Consider the following 15856-nt stretch of genomic DNA (forward strand, 5'->3'; position numbering starts at 1 on the left):
ACTTTAACACAAACTGATAAATCAAACCACAGAAATACAACCATAAATTTATTTACTCAGGTGATTTTCAAGCCTAAAAATGGATGTCAACAAATGGAAAAACACACTGATGTCATTCAAGATTAGTGTTTAATAAAGTATTTGTAACATTTAATAATAAATTAAAGAAATATAGATGGGTAAAAATTTTACTCAAAGTCAACATTTACTTCAACAAACTGTTGGATGCCACAATCTGTAAACTTCTGGCACTAAACCAATCATTTACTGAGTTCATAAATTAAAATAAAAATAAAATTCATAATCATTTCCCTCTAAAAAATGCAAGTAAAAATATATCATGAATTATAATTCTAACAAAAGTTCTTTCATATATGAGAATTTTCACTAGAAAAGAGTAACTGCAGCAGAGAGTTGATCAAGAAAAATACTGAGTAATTTGATGGATAATGACAGGAATATTCTTAAAAAATAATATATGTAAAATTTTAGTTTGAGGAAGTTATATACTATAATGGGAAATGGCAAAAAATACATATGTAGTCTCTAAACTTCTGAGATGACTCATGCTCTGCCTGTAAAGTGTTTCTAACTAAATTCATTTCTTAAAAAAATACATATGTAGCTTTGACAATGACATTAACCTTGCCAAGAATGTCTTTCTTCACCCTCATCAAGATTTTTCTCCTTGGTATAGAATTTTGACAGGTTTTTCTAAGTAAATTGAAGAGGCAATTCCCTTGTTTTCTGGCTTCTACTGTTGTCAGGAAATTGTCAACATGTTACTCCCTTGAAGGCCATTTGTCCTTTTGTTTCCAGTCGTTTCTACGATGAGTTGATTTTTTTCCCTGTAGTTTCATTTGTCTACATGGGAATTTTTTTTTTTAATCCTGTTTGGGATTCATTAAGCTTCCTAGATCTGCTGAATTCTTGCATCATCCTGAAATAAGTTAAGCGTTTATCTCTTCCAACTGAGCTTCTGCTCAGTATTTCTCCTCTACTTCTTGAACTTCATTTACACATTTTCTCTATCCTTTGTGACCCGAATCCTTTCTTATTTTCTGTCAGTTTCTTTAAACTCCAGTCTGGATTTCTTGAATTTTCCAATTCTCTCTTCATCTGTGTTTAATCTGTTATTAATCTAATTCCATTTTAATTCTAGTCTTTTAAGTCTTTGTAGATCTGTTTCTGCTGTACATGGTTTCCTCACATGGTTAGTTTTTAACAAGTGAACGCCTTTTCCTTGGAAAAATATTCAAGATTTTCTTCTGTGGCTTAGGATGAAGGTGCATTCCTCCAAAAAAAAAAGTCTGAATGAGATTATCAGGCACCTAGGAGCATAATTCAGGTTAAATCCCCGTTACAATCATGGTTCAAAAGCTTTTTAAACTATCCAAGTGATGTTTGTTTGGACCACAAATCCATGCAAGGCCCAACTTGTTGAAATGTCTCAGGCCTGGAATTCCCATTCTGCTCTGCTCAGGAGCACAGCAACTTTCCCTAATCTCCCAGGGTTAATATGGCAACATAGATTTATTTCTGGTTCAGTGTCATCCTGAGTATTTTCTGCACATAGCTTTAGAGGAAGAGGATGTTTTGTTGGGCAGGCCTTGGGCTTTGACTTTTTGCTACCTGAACTCCTAGAAGCATTTGAAATTGAAGCTCAAGTTCTCCCAGTTTGACAAATGCTCTCGGGGTAAAAAACTTTAGGAACTCTGCTAATCTCCCAGTGTTCCTACATTGTTTGTTTTCCAATTAGGTTTTGGCTTCTTTACTACATTGTTATTCAAGATGCTTTGTAAGAGTATTTATTTGAGTAACCAAACTCATCATATTGCCCATATCTTCTTCAATGTATTTTATTAACATCTGGCTTCAAAAATATCAGGAAAAAATTTTGTATGAAAACTATCCAGAAAAGCAATAAAAAACTTTAAAATTCAATGTTCATTCATATACCAAATTTCAAAGGTTAAAAAAATCAGTTCAGTATACCGAATATATTTCCTCTCATGTATTAGGATAACTCTCAAATAAGTATAATTCAGTTCTCTGAAATATCTTATAAACCAGCAATTTGAGTTTACCACTAATGTTTGCCATGCCAAAGTGAAGTCTGGGTGAAAGTTACAAAGACAAGAAGTAAAATGATAATATTTAGCACAGAAGTCTACTGTTTTTAAAGGCAAAGGCTGGAGTAATTCATCCTTTTATACTTGTTTTTAAAAATAAATCTATGTAAGGTTAAGTTTACGGATTAAGTTAAAACACACTTTCTATATTTTTAAATATCTAGATGTCTTAAATGAACTTCAACCCCCAGATGTTGGCACTACGCACGTATACAACATTAGTCAGAGAAAACGTGTGGGTAAGAGTTAAAATGTTTATGCTTTACTAATTTGACAAACAACCTGTGAAATCTGATAAATCAACTTGTGAATACTCAAGTTTTTATCTCATACACACACATACAAATGTCTGATAAGTTTTACTTCAATATATACACCTAAGCTTTTCTTATAACCAGTCAGGAATTTATTTTCTGTATCAGGTTTTAAAGGAAAGCATTTCAGAATTACAAGCAAACAGTTTTTAATTTTAAAGGTACTTCAGAAGCCTCTGTACATCAGTAATGCCCTTTGGTAATTCTTTAAAATTGAATAATTCTTTAAAAACCTTTCCTTTAGGACATACATCAAGACAGAATAATTCTCAATGTCAATGATGCTTATTCTAAAATACTTAAAACAGCTGAAGGCATTAGACAACTCAAAATGATACTTTGTCTTTTTAGAAAAACTGTAAAGACATTTTTAAAACCTATGTTAATAGTAAAAATATTGGTCATGCATAATTTGATGAAAAATGTTATAAATGGCTATCAAACTCTAATTCTTAGAAATTAAAAATTCAAGTTGAAAAATAATACTAAACTTAATTTTATTTCCTACTGGGGATTTTTCACCTGACAAATACTTAAGAGTGCCACTAAATTCTAGATTCCTGAAACATACCAATATACAAAATAACAAATTTAATAAGGAAACTGTTCAGTATACTAGGAGATAAGCATTATAGGTGGAAAAAAATAGAGGAAAGACTTTTGAGGAGTTGGGAACAACAGTGGCGATTTAAAAAGGTGGCAAGAGCAAATCTCATTGAGAAGAAAACACTTTTATAAAAATTTGAAGAAAGCAAAGGATTTTGCCAAGCAACTATCTGGATAAATATCTTCAGAGCAGATAAAACAGCTAATGTTTTGAGGTGGGAATGTGTTAAGAATATTTAAGAAGGCCAGAGAGACTGAAGAAGAGACTTTATTATGTGAATTATCATACAGTAAGCACAAAATTTTTTACTTAAGTGGAAATCCTGGTATTCATTCATTTTCTAATAATTATTTACTCAACTTATCTGACTCTATGACTAAGAAATAACTGATTGTTCAACATATAAAAATGTTTTTACAGATTAAAAAAAAAACTATATCCAATTTCTACTTGAAACAGAACCCTGATTATTCTGTTTTTGAAGATTCCAGAAGTAGCCAAACCCAATCAAGAACCAGAATTCAATAATTCAGTGATCCAAATTCACTATAATTCTCAATTACTGCTATAAAAACTGTATTACATGTAATACCAATGTCTAATATATACATTACATTATTGTATCAATACAATTCTTACTAGTACTTCCCTCCTCATATTAAACATACTGCCATAATCTACCCTCCCTAGATTTTTAGACTTTGTGAAAATATGAAAATCAGTGAATAAAATAAATTTACACTTTTTTCTCGAGTTTGAATCCCAGTTTTTGTGCTTTCACTGAATTTTACAGTTTTAAGTATTCCAGAAATATTCAGAAGATATCAGAACCTTAGCTTCAGGTTTTATTCAAAACCAAGTTTCAATCCTTGATACAATGAACAATACAAATGCTAAGTGGTATTAAAAACTTTGTGTCCCTTTGCTGTAACTCTCACTTTGAGTACCCACTTGCATACTAACTTATGTATTTAACCAAATAAAAGGACAGTGTTCTACACATTTCATTAATAAAATTCATATAACGTGTGATAATTTTCTTCTGTGCAGAGATCAATTTAAACTGTTATTGGATAAACCAGAAATATTGGCAATGTGGTATCCTACCATTTAGTAAAAGATTTTATTCACAGCTAAAATTTCTCCAGGAACCAGCTTTTTCAAAGTAGCTATTCAAGTTTTGTCTTCCTATAAAAAAATTACCAATTTTCTTCCTTTGAAAAAGTTTTTTGCCTCCTTCAAAATGAATACACTGGTCAATTAATGTCACATTTTACATGTGAAGACACATGTAATCTTCATATAGAAGATTATAGAGAATGAAAGGTTTCATAGCTCCTTAAGACTCAAATACCAAGTAAATATTAGTGAAACCAAAAGAATTTCTAATCAACAGGCAACTTTCTTTGAAAACTGTACAGGAAACTTCCAGTCATTTAACTTTTAAGTTTCTGTAAACATCTGAGTTTTTTAAAAGGCTCAGAACTAGAAATATTATCATAACTTAAGGTTTTCCTAGAGCAAAATTACATTCACATTTTAGTCATCATGAAATTTCAGATGTCCATACTTATAAGATAATCATACTCTTTCTCCAGCTTCATTTCCTAACAGCTTAGCTGCAATTCTAAATTAACTACTGAGCTGCTGTTTTCGCAATTAAGAAAAATTTCATGAGACAGTCACAAGTCATCTGCTTACAATACTTCAAAGGACTAGAAGCAAAACAGCTTAAAAACTATCAAGCTGTTTCAATTTCTCAGATTGAGCATGTTTTTCTCCCCTTGTTTAGACTAGTGCTTCTTTCTGCCAAGGATTCTGTGCTTTTGAGATTTCCATTTAAAAAGTCTTGTTCTTCTAGATTTCCTTGACTCACCCTCACATACACCCCCACTTCTCATCAGAGCACCTATGGGGCGTGCCAAGCTAAGTTTGTTTACTATGCACACCTTTACTATGCTATGGACACCATACGTTTGTGAAAATAGACAGATGGTGTGGGGCCTGAAAATAAACTATCTGACTTTTTTCAGAATCCATAAATTCAACAGGAGAAAACCAAAATTGAAAGAGACACATGTATCCCATTGTTCATTGCAGCACTATTTACAATAGCTAGAACATGGAAGCAACCTAGATGTTCATCGACAAATGAATGGATAAAAAAATTGTGGTATATATACACAATGGAATACTACTCAGCCATAAATTCAACAGTCAATTTTGCTACAGAAAAAGTGTTTAACACTTTGGGCAATTTTATCTGAATATAATCCAGGCAAATATATTGATAGGTAGGTATCCGTAAGTCTTCAATCTACCAACTGTTGTAGGATGCTTTGAAGGACTTGACATGTAAAACTACTTGACAAAACAGCTTGCTAACAGAATTCTGCATATCTTAATCTGCACAGAATCTTCCAGAAGCTACTTAGAACAGCTAAACTCTTTTATAAGGTAATTTAAATTTTGATATAACTTTATAATGGTTTATATAGAATCAGCTGGACTGTATTAGGAAGATTCATGAAAATATTTCAGTTTTGGGGAGGTACTCAAAAGCGTTTCTTAAATTTCTAAGTCTGGTTAAACCACAAGTTCCAAATAACCGGAAACGCTGATCTTCAATAAACGTGATTTTTCTCATTAATAAAGGAATTAACTAACACTTTCACTTTTTCTTTAAAAAAAGGTGGATATTGTGCCCCCTGACTTCAATCTTCCATTTTTTTCATGAAACTTTGCTTCATGATTTCAAATATTTTAAAGTAAGATCTCCAAAAAATGAAAAAAACAAGTACATTGTCCTCTCAGAAAACTTTTACAAAACTTCTATGGGAAGAAAAGTATGAATACAATTCATTAAGCAGACTGAACTGTAATATACTTAACCTAAAATCTAAACTCTGGCCTTGATTTGAGAAAATTCCATCCTAATAAAACTCCTAACTGCTAAATCAGAAATGAAAGGTAAACTTTCTTGTTCTCACATTAATGCTGAATTAATGCAGAATTGCTAATTGCAGCTTCTGTGTTTGAAATTTCTTTCTACTTTTTGAAATTAGAACCAAGTACATAGTGCAGAAATCTAAAAATCGTGAAGGGTAAAAATAGAACTTTGCGAAGTAGAATTTTAGAACTAAGATTTTATACAAACCATAAGCTGTGGTTATATATTATTGTACTATGCCATTTTCCAAAGTATTTGTAGCAATTTTATGTCGTTTTGTGTAGCTATACAATTTTTTTTCAAAGAATGCAAGAAAAATGTGAGCAAAGAGGAGTCAGTTATGAACCTCCTATTTAGCTATTTCTACAACTGTATTTTAGGTCCTTTGTTAGTATAGTGTGATTAGTAAGTAGGAGCCCAGACTTATGAAATAGGTTATCTGAGTAGAATGTCCCCAGCTTTCCTATTTACCTCTGAGTAGCTTAAACTTTAGTAATGCTGATCTTAGGAAAGCTACTTAAGAATTCTTCAGAAAAGCTGAACATCTGGAAAAAACAGAGGATAATACTTACCTACTTTAAAAGGTAAATTGTGATTAGTCAGATATCTCCTATCAAGTACTTTTACAGTGCCTGGAATATATTAAAGGCCTAATTATTCTTAGTTATTATTGTTTTGGTAAGTAATCAGAATAAAGGAAAAAAATCACTATCAGTAAGATAGCAATTAAAAATCAACAATGGATTTTCTAGAATATATTTCACCTCCAAAAATATCCTTTTTTTTCCTTAAATGTCCATAGACTGTCATTTTTCTATGCAATTTAGTAGTTTTGTACATCAACACTTAAAATGTAATATAATTTAAAAACATCTTAGTGCTCACTTCAGCAGCACATATACTAAAAAGAAAAAACAAACCATTTGCTTACTTTTAAGAATTCATGTACAATTCTATTAAGAATTCATGTACAATCCTATGCATATTTTGGGTAAGATCCACAAAAATTTTAACTGATTGTAAATATATTTAAATTTGGAATAAAATAACTCATAGTAATAAAAATATAAAAAATCCCCCATCCCACTCTCTAATATCAGGATAGTTATGAAGACATCTCTTGTCTAAAATAGCTAATGGGGACGTTTCCGTTTACAATTTACACATTATTGGAAACAGTACTTGAATTCACACTCAAGGAAGGGGAAAGGAAAAGAGTGGGAAATAGTATGAAATCTGTTAAAATTAAGAAGAAGATACAGCAGAAAAAGGACCACTATAAGAAGAAGATAAAAAACAGAATTTCATCCATCATAGAAACAGGGAATTTTACAAAGAGTATGAGACAGTTGGAAAAATATAAACACGAGCTGGGTATGAAATTATATTAGAACACTGTTCCTTTTCAGTGGGATAATGAAATTGTGGTTATGTAGGACAATACTGCGTATGTCGAGAAGGGAAAAGTACATATTGCAAAATATAACATTGAGGTAAGGCAGAGGGTATATAAATATTTACCATAATATACTATTCTTTCAACTTATTTTAAAATTTCCATAATAAAAAATTGGAAAGGGCAAACAGAAAAATTAATGGCTTCCAAAAGGTCACATTAATTTGAAGAGCTAACAGCAGCAAATCATAGGTCACCAGGTTCTAAATTCTGTGTCATCAGTATTCTTCCATACTATCCTCTATAGACTAAAATTTACAAATTCCTTGCATTTTTTTAAATAAATTACTTAAATATCTTTTCCATACTAGCAAAAATTATCAGATCACTGTTTTAATAATAATGAGGAGAATTCTGACATGCCCCTTAAGATCCATGGCAAATAACTAGCCCAATTATAAAATACTAAATCATAGACATATAAGTTCTTTCAACTTGCAATGTCTGTTCTTTAAGTGTAAATCTCATGACTCTTCCGTGAACTTGGGGAAACTCAAATTTACAACAGAGAAAATATCACTTCTTCTGGGAAAATACCACTTCCATGTTTTATGACCTGTTAATAGAGAAATTATTTCCTTTACAGTGTTAACTTTATACTTGAAACAACAGAGAATTTAAGCAAATACTTGAAAAACATGGTATTTTCAAACCTAAGTATTTATCTAGATTTTTGACTTTTTTAACCTGTAAAGTCAAAGATCTCATGACTTCTAAAACATATACAAATTCTTACTTGAAATAATTTGCCATTTGATCAATTAAGTAAATCAATAACAGTATTTCCTAAAGCCTACAAATTGTTTTGAAAACACAAAACCAGTTAAGTTTCTATATGAGCAGGGAAGCAAAGTTTTTAACCTCCCCTGATGATTTGTGATAGAATTTAAAAGCATTACTGACAGAGTATATGATCTACATTTAGAAAACTTGCTATAACCATAATATGCACAAATTTGGTAAGTCATCATCTTTTCTAACTGCAAGTATCAGTAAACTGATCAAAAGGGAAAACAACTGAGGGCAAGGAGAAGCCAGTACTTTCCAAGTTTTCAAATAAAAATAAGCTGAAATTTGCATAATTAAGTACATATTTATATTCAGTAATACATATACTGAAAAGCCCTAGAAAAACATGACTGATTCAAGCAATAACTGTTAAGAGTTCAAATGGAGTGGGCAGTTGTTGAGAAACAGGATCTTTACAGAGTCTCAAAATATCTCCCCATTATTTTATTAGTTATAAAAGTAAAAATAGTAAATACACGGTCAAGGAAAAGGTCAACACTGATATCACCAGTAAGAGGTAAATGAACATCATGTGCCTCTGATGAGGACACACAAGCACCTGCAGCTTTTCAGGTGCAGTGAACAAAACCTGAATTTAATTAAGGAATAAAAAACTTAAGACAGAATTGTTCAACATCCAAGGAGACTGGAGAAGAATGACACCTATATACAATGATCTTGGATTAGATTTTGATTAAAAAGACTGCTATAAAGGACGTTACTAGAACAATAATTAAAGTAGAAAGTGGACCACAGACTAAACTTCTACGTTTGTGTACGTATGAGAGTATCTTTGCTATTAGCAAATGTAAAGTATTGTCATGATGTATGCAACCCAATCCCTTATGGTTCAGGAAAACCAGAACTGATAGTTATTTAAAACTGACATTAGTTATTTAAAAAAGCTGCTGTAAGCACTGTTTACAATAGCCAAGACGTGGAAGCAATCTAAATGTCCACAACAGAGGAATGGATAGATGTGGTACCTATATACAGTGGAATATTACTCAGCCATGAAAAGAATGAAACGCCATTTGCAGCAACATGGATGGACCTGTAGTCATACTGAATGAAGTCAAACAGAGGAGAAACATCCTATGAAATCCCTTATATGTGGAATCTAAAAAGAAGTGATATAAATGAACTTACAAAACAGAAACAGATTCACAGACTTGGCGAACAAACTTATGGATATCAAGGGGAAGGGATAGTTCAGGAATTTGGGATGGACACATACACGCTGCTGTATTTAAAATGGATAACCAACAAGAAGAATCTACTGTATAGAACATGAAATTCTGCTCAATGTTATATGACAGCTTGAATGGGAGGAGAGTTTGAGGTAGAATGGATACAGTAAATGTACGGCTGAGTCCCTTTGCTGTCTACCTGAAACTATCACAATATTGTTAATCAGCTATACCACAATACAAAACTTTTTTTTTTTTAAAGGCTGCAGTAATCCTTTCAAGCCACAGTTTAAGCGGCCATCTCTTAACACATGGAGACTTCCTTAAAAGCCGATTCTTGAGTTTGGCACTTAGGTGATTATACTGTGTTTTTAAAAAAAGAAAGTTCATGGAGTTAGAAAATCAGGCTTCAAAACCCAGAAATAAAAGAAAAAAACAAAAACCTGAACAAGTTTAGTAATGCAACCCTAAATCTGACCACAGATATAATAGTCACACTGCCAAAAATACTACAAGAATGGATATCTCTAAGATTACTTCTTGACAGATAATATACTGACTGATAAGTCACAACATGACATAGTCAAAAGAAAATGACTTTATACCCAGACAAATATATTAAGTATTCTGCTAGGTGTGAAATATACTCATATAGCAATATGATTCAATTACTGCCCTCTAAAGAAAGCCTCAGTTACCAAAACTGGCTGCCAGAAACAGCTAACAATAACAGATCCCACATGGCCATTCTTTGGAGATTGAGTCAGTAATGCAGGTGTGGTAAATGCAAAGCCTGAATGGTTTAAAAGTTTCCCAGGTAATCCTAAAATTGTGTTGTTCGCACACTTTGGCTCAAATGGGTAACAATCTCGATTTAATTTACTCATGTATGAAAAGGGGCTAAGCTAATTCATCTTCTAGCTCTAAATCTGATTGAAATGTAACCTCCATCTTGACTTTAAATATGTAATATAGAGCCAGTTTGTTGGATTAAAGAATTTTCAACAAAATCATCAATATGCAAGTCATTACCTTTTCTTTAAACTCAGTTATGAAAAAGTAAGTTATGGAAAATGTCATCATAATACCATTCCCCTTGTTAATATGTGAGGTGATATATGTTAACTAAACACTGTGGTAATCATTTCACAATACATACATGTATCAAATCATTTTATTTTTATGTCTTAGACTTATAAAATGTTGTATGTCAATTATATCTCAACTGAAAGAAAAAAAAGACCATTTCACATATAATCTTTAGACAGAGACTTACAACAGTGTTATCTGCATATGCCAGAGCTAAAACTTTGTATTTTTTTAAAAAGGTTGTAACAAACATGTTCTGTAATATGAATCAAAGTATTAGGGAGATTAAAAATAGCTTTGGGACTTCATCTTTGGATATTTTTACAAAAATATTTCATACCGTCCTTGACATCAGATGGTTTTCAGAACTATCACTTAACATTTCCAAATACAAAATTTTTCTTTGGAGGTTTCCTAGCATATAAAATGGTAAAACTTACCCCAGGTTATGCTTCCCTGAGTTTTGAAAAGTCGTTTAGTTTCTCAACAGGTTGTAATCATAGCAAATATTCACCATTTTGTTGAATTTGCTGTAGAGTCTGAATACATGGAGGAAAACTTTATACAGAATTCAGTTTATTATACCATTATATTAATCAACTACTTGTTTTCTGCTCCAAAGTTGCTAAGAGCAAAATTGCTTACTAATAAAAATTAAAGTTTAAAAAGTTATTTACAAGCAAATAAATGCATTCTCGTCCACATTCAGAAGTGTAGTTTTCATAGATATCACTATCATTATTTCAGACATCTTCATTTCTTGGAAATGCCTTGAGCCATACTCATTCATTTAAAAGGAACAGCTGTTTTTAAGTTGAAAGCACATATTAAACAAAATATAAAACAACAAACCTGTTAGAAAACACTTGAGCCTTTATGCGGTCTTGTCTTTTAAGAGGAAGACAATTAATTGCCACCAGGTTCCCTTATGCTCAGAAGTTAGAACCAAAATCGATTAATTCTGCTTCCAAATACAGGGGTTTCTAACTCCCTATTATTGTAAAGGTCTTAGATTCATTTGTGTTTATTCATAGTTGCCACGTGTTGGAGCATATCTTTAATATCTTTTGTGATAGGGGTGGAGGTTGTATTCCAAATAAATACTCTAACGTCTTACTGATTATAATCCCCAGTAATCAGAAAAAAAAAAAAAAAAACACACAACACCCAATTAAGTATCAAATATTGTACATTAAGTGTTGTTATTCCATAAATGCTCAAGAAATTTAGGATAAACCACTATCCACAGGGAAACCTCAAACTGCATGATCCAATAGCCCTTTGTTTCACAACAAATTTTGTAATGTTTGAATTTAAACAAAACCTGGTTAGAAATGCCTTTTCCAGGTTTTCAGAATACACTATAACTCTTATGAGATACACAGAAATAGAATATAAGAAAGTCTGGTTAAAAATTGAGTCTTTGGCGGGGGGGGGGAAATGATCCTTTTTCCCCAGATTTTTTAATCAGTGATTGCAATGATTATCAATTTGTTTTACAAAGTTAAAAAAATATAAAAATGATCAGGTTGATTAGTACAAAATTTTGCCTGAAAATAAATGGCTACATTTCACATAATAAACTATCTTGAAGATATAAAGAATAGAACCTAAGATTTTTTTTTAAGAGAAATTTTGTTACATAAATTAACTATGTCCTTTTGCAAATAGATTATGCAATGCCTGGGGTGAAAAGAAAAGGCTCCAAGGGAAAAAATGTATAGATCATGTTAGTAGAAGTGACAACACCTAAATATCTATGCTACTATAATGCCAGAAAAATGAATGGGGTATTTCAGTAAGACCTAAAATAGAAGTTCGCTACTTAAAATAGTAAATGTAAATACTTCCTTTGTTTTAAAAACAGTATGTAATTATTCATATCACTTTCAGGTATTTGATCATCAGTTCAGTTGTTTGCCAATAGTTTGTTTTCTTTTACACTCCTACACTACATTTAAACATGCATGTAAGAAACTACAGATTTAAAAAACATATTGCATTTTAGAGGACACTCTGAATAATCACACAGACATGGACCAACATTTATTACAAACAAGAAAAGAGCAGATCTATAAGAAAAGAGTACAGATTTTTTTAAAAAGAAGACTGCAAGCTGAAGTATAGAAAAGAAGTTGTGATCTATAATTTTCCCTGCATTTAAAAATCACATTGCTCAACATGTACAAAACATTATAACACAGTAGTTTAAACTGCTACTTAGAGGAATTAAAACAGTATAGACAGTGGAGAAGTTTATTTCAATTTAGGTCACCCATGATCCATCCTGAGTTCACTTCGATTTTCCAAGAAGAAAGGTATTTTTAAAGGTCATTTTTCCCAAGTAGAAAGGTTATTTTGAAAAACTGAAGTATGTACTTCACATCCCATTATAAGAAAAGGATTCACATCAAAATAGTTTTAATAAAAGGCAATCAATTCTCTATATACTTTTATTAAACAATTACAGCTTTCACAGACAGCAAGACACAATGTTGCTATTATCAGCAGTATTAACCTTCTTCATTTCTCTTTCAGCTAACAATTAAAAAATCATCCTAAGAAAATTTCTTATGAATGTGGCTCAATTAAAAACAAATTACTGCTAACACCAAGATATTGTAACTTACATGCTGTCACACTGATTACCTAGCTATATGAAAAGCTACAGTAACCAAAAGGGGGAAACAGAAAAACTATATATTTTTTCAATTCACTAATACTTAGTGACCATTCTAAAAAGGGGTTCATTATGAGCAAGCACTTAGGCTCTAAATGGATATCCCTTAACTTTAGTGTTTAAAAACTCTCATTTTTTAAACTCTAAAATATACTGCAGTGCAGATTTTAGACATCTGTCAACTAGAGATGTATTAAGATGTTTCCTTTGCTATTTTCATACCTTAACAATTAAGACTTTATACTTATAACTATATCACTTAAGAAGAGTCATATTGTTCGCTTCTATGATATTGCTAGACCACATAAAGTAGCATTTTGGAATTCAAGAGGAAAGTAATTCTATGAACTGGAGGCAAAATATGATCTCCTACACAATATATACAATACTAAAATAATTTGGCCTAATTTTGAAATTAGGTATGTATTATATATAGGTATATTAAATATATAGATGGTGGTCCTACATGTCCTTTCATTAGAACAAGAGAATTTTACCTTCAATAAGCAAAAAAAAAAAAAAAGTAGGTAATGAATTAAGGATGACATTTTAAAGTTCAAATTTTACAAAAGTATCTAAGTATTGCTAAATGCTCACTGATATGAGAAAAGATATACTGGCAAATATTAAAAATACCAGACAGTGTTATTAACTTCTTTACTAAAAATTATTTATAATGTGCTCCCATTTCCAATTGATATTCCAAGTTTAAAAGCAACCCTCTGACTCCCCAAATCCCCAAAACACCACTCCCCCTTGCCACTTTGTTCCTAAGCAGGATTTTCAAGAAGTTTCTCTGGGGAAGAAAAGTATCTCATTTTAAAAGATGTATGTACTTTCTATTAGAAAAGAACTAAATGTATTTGGACTCGCACAATAAATAAAAGAAACTTTACAATTTTCCCACCATGAAGTACTGAGTTACAACAAATGTCTTAACAAAACTTTATTTTCTTGAGAGTGCATACAGGATGTTATGCAAACACTGTTAGTAGTTCCTTTAATGTGAAGACATTCTTATTATTACTTCAGATTTTAATGCATCATAAATAGGCTATGTGTCTTCTTCAGAAATATTAAAGGCTACATTGAGTGATTAGGCCAAAAAAAACTTTAGCCCCTCACAGACTAAACAAAGTACATATGTGAAAATAAAAAAGAACACATTAGGAAAGAGAAAAACATTGCTCAGCATATGCATTTTTAAAATTTGCATTCAATGTAACATCTTAATTCCTAAACCAGAAATAAAAATTTAATGAAATACACATATATATTCTGTACCATTTTTTTTAATCAAAAGACGTTTTACACATACATTCATATTTGTGTGTCCAGGTGTGTGAAACTTCAAACATTACCAACTAAATAAATGTCAGACAACTGCTAACAGCTCTGAAATAGTATGTGAAATGAGCCAATTATTTAGACAACTTCAGCCCTTTGGAATAACATCTGGTCTGTCTTAGAATTTAGTTTTTATTTTTAGCTAGGAAGTGGAAGAAATAGACTCACTGCGCTTTATGCTTACAGAATGAATATCTAACAGCTAATTTCAGTTTAAATTATACCATAATAAAATGAATGAATTATAATTGAATATCTGAGGAACTGAAAGAAATTTCTAAAACTCAGAACATACTATTTCATTATACCATGTACCAATTATGTTAATTTCTGATGAGTTTGCAGAATATCTGCATATAAGCTAATATGTAAAGTCAAACTGGAATGAAGACCAAGTATATGTAGATGATCCTGGCTTCAGCATACTTCAGACAGTTTTATTCACTCACCTGGTGAATTTCATGCCAGTATACTCTGATGATTAGAAATACTAAGGAAGGAAATGGTCCAAGAGGATTGGTGATAAAACCTTAAGGACATGGTCTTGGTCCAAAATCACAACCAGACTCCACATAAGATACAATCTCTCTCACACATACAAACACACAAACACACATACCACATACACAATCACACAGAAAAACTTCAACACACACACACACACACAATGTTCCTGCTATTGTCCAGTAATTCCCCCACTCCCAACATAATACAATATAAACTATAACACAAATACAGTGAGTACACTGTAGCCTCAATTTAAATCTGCAGTTAGTTAGGTCCATTCTGAGGGACACATCACAGGTGACACTGTGCTGTGTTGAAGTCTGTTCAGTACTGCTGACTAAAGCCCTTTGATTTGTCCAAAACAGACCCACATACTATAAAATTTCAGTTATTGTGAAAATGTTATGACGAGGCTGCAGTGTACTTGATTATGTTGAGAATTTATATTATAAATTAATATTCAAATAAGAATACCTCATAAGTATAAATAAGTTATAAAAAGAAATGGATATCAATTTTCAGCTTAATGTGGATTATCAGCTATTCATATCTCACCCCCTCTCATTAATGTATCACCACAAAAATGATTATTTGGTGCCAACTGTTATCAATACATTAACATTTTATTATCATCTTGATTGCTAATTCTGATCTTCAAAAGTGAACATTTCCGTTCTAATCATAAACAAGAATGGGGCCTTTACTCTTTAAAATAAAAATGCCTGACTTCAAATTTCAAGACAGTTATAAAGAAAAAAAAACAAAATAAAAACAAAAAAAAACCCAATCAAAGTA

General features: G+C 31.4%; 1 protein-coding gene across 1 annotated transcript in view; it reads right to left on the reverse strand.

The window, feature by feature from the left end:
* CSTF3 (cleavage stimulation factor subunit 3) overlaps positions 1–15856 on the reverse strand; it is a 67433-nt gene that overhangs the window by 32735 nt on the left and 18842 nt on the right. The window lies entirely within an intron of this gene.

This window comes from Bos taurus, chromosome 15 (genome assembly GCF_002263795.3).
Source record: "Bos taurus isolate L1 Dominette 01449 registration number 42190680 breed Hereford chromosome 15, ARS-UCD2.0, whole genome shotgun sequence".
Taxonomy (NCBI): domain Eukaryota; kingdom Metazoa; phylum Chordata; class Mammalia; order Artiodactyla; family Bovidae; genus Bos; species Bos taurus.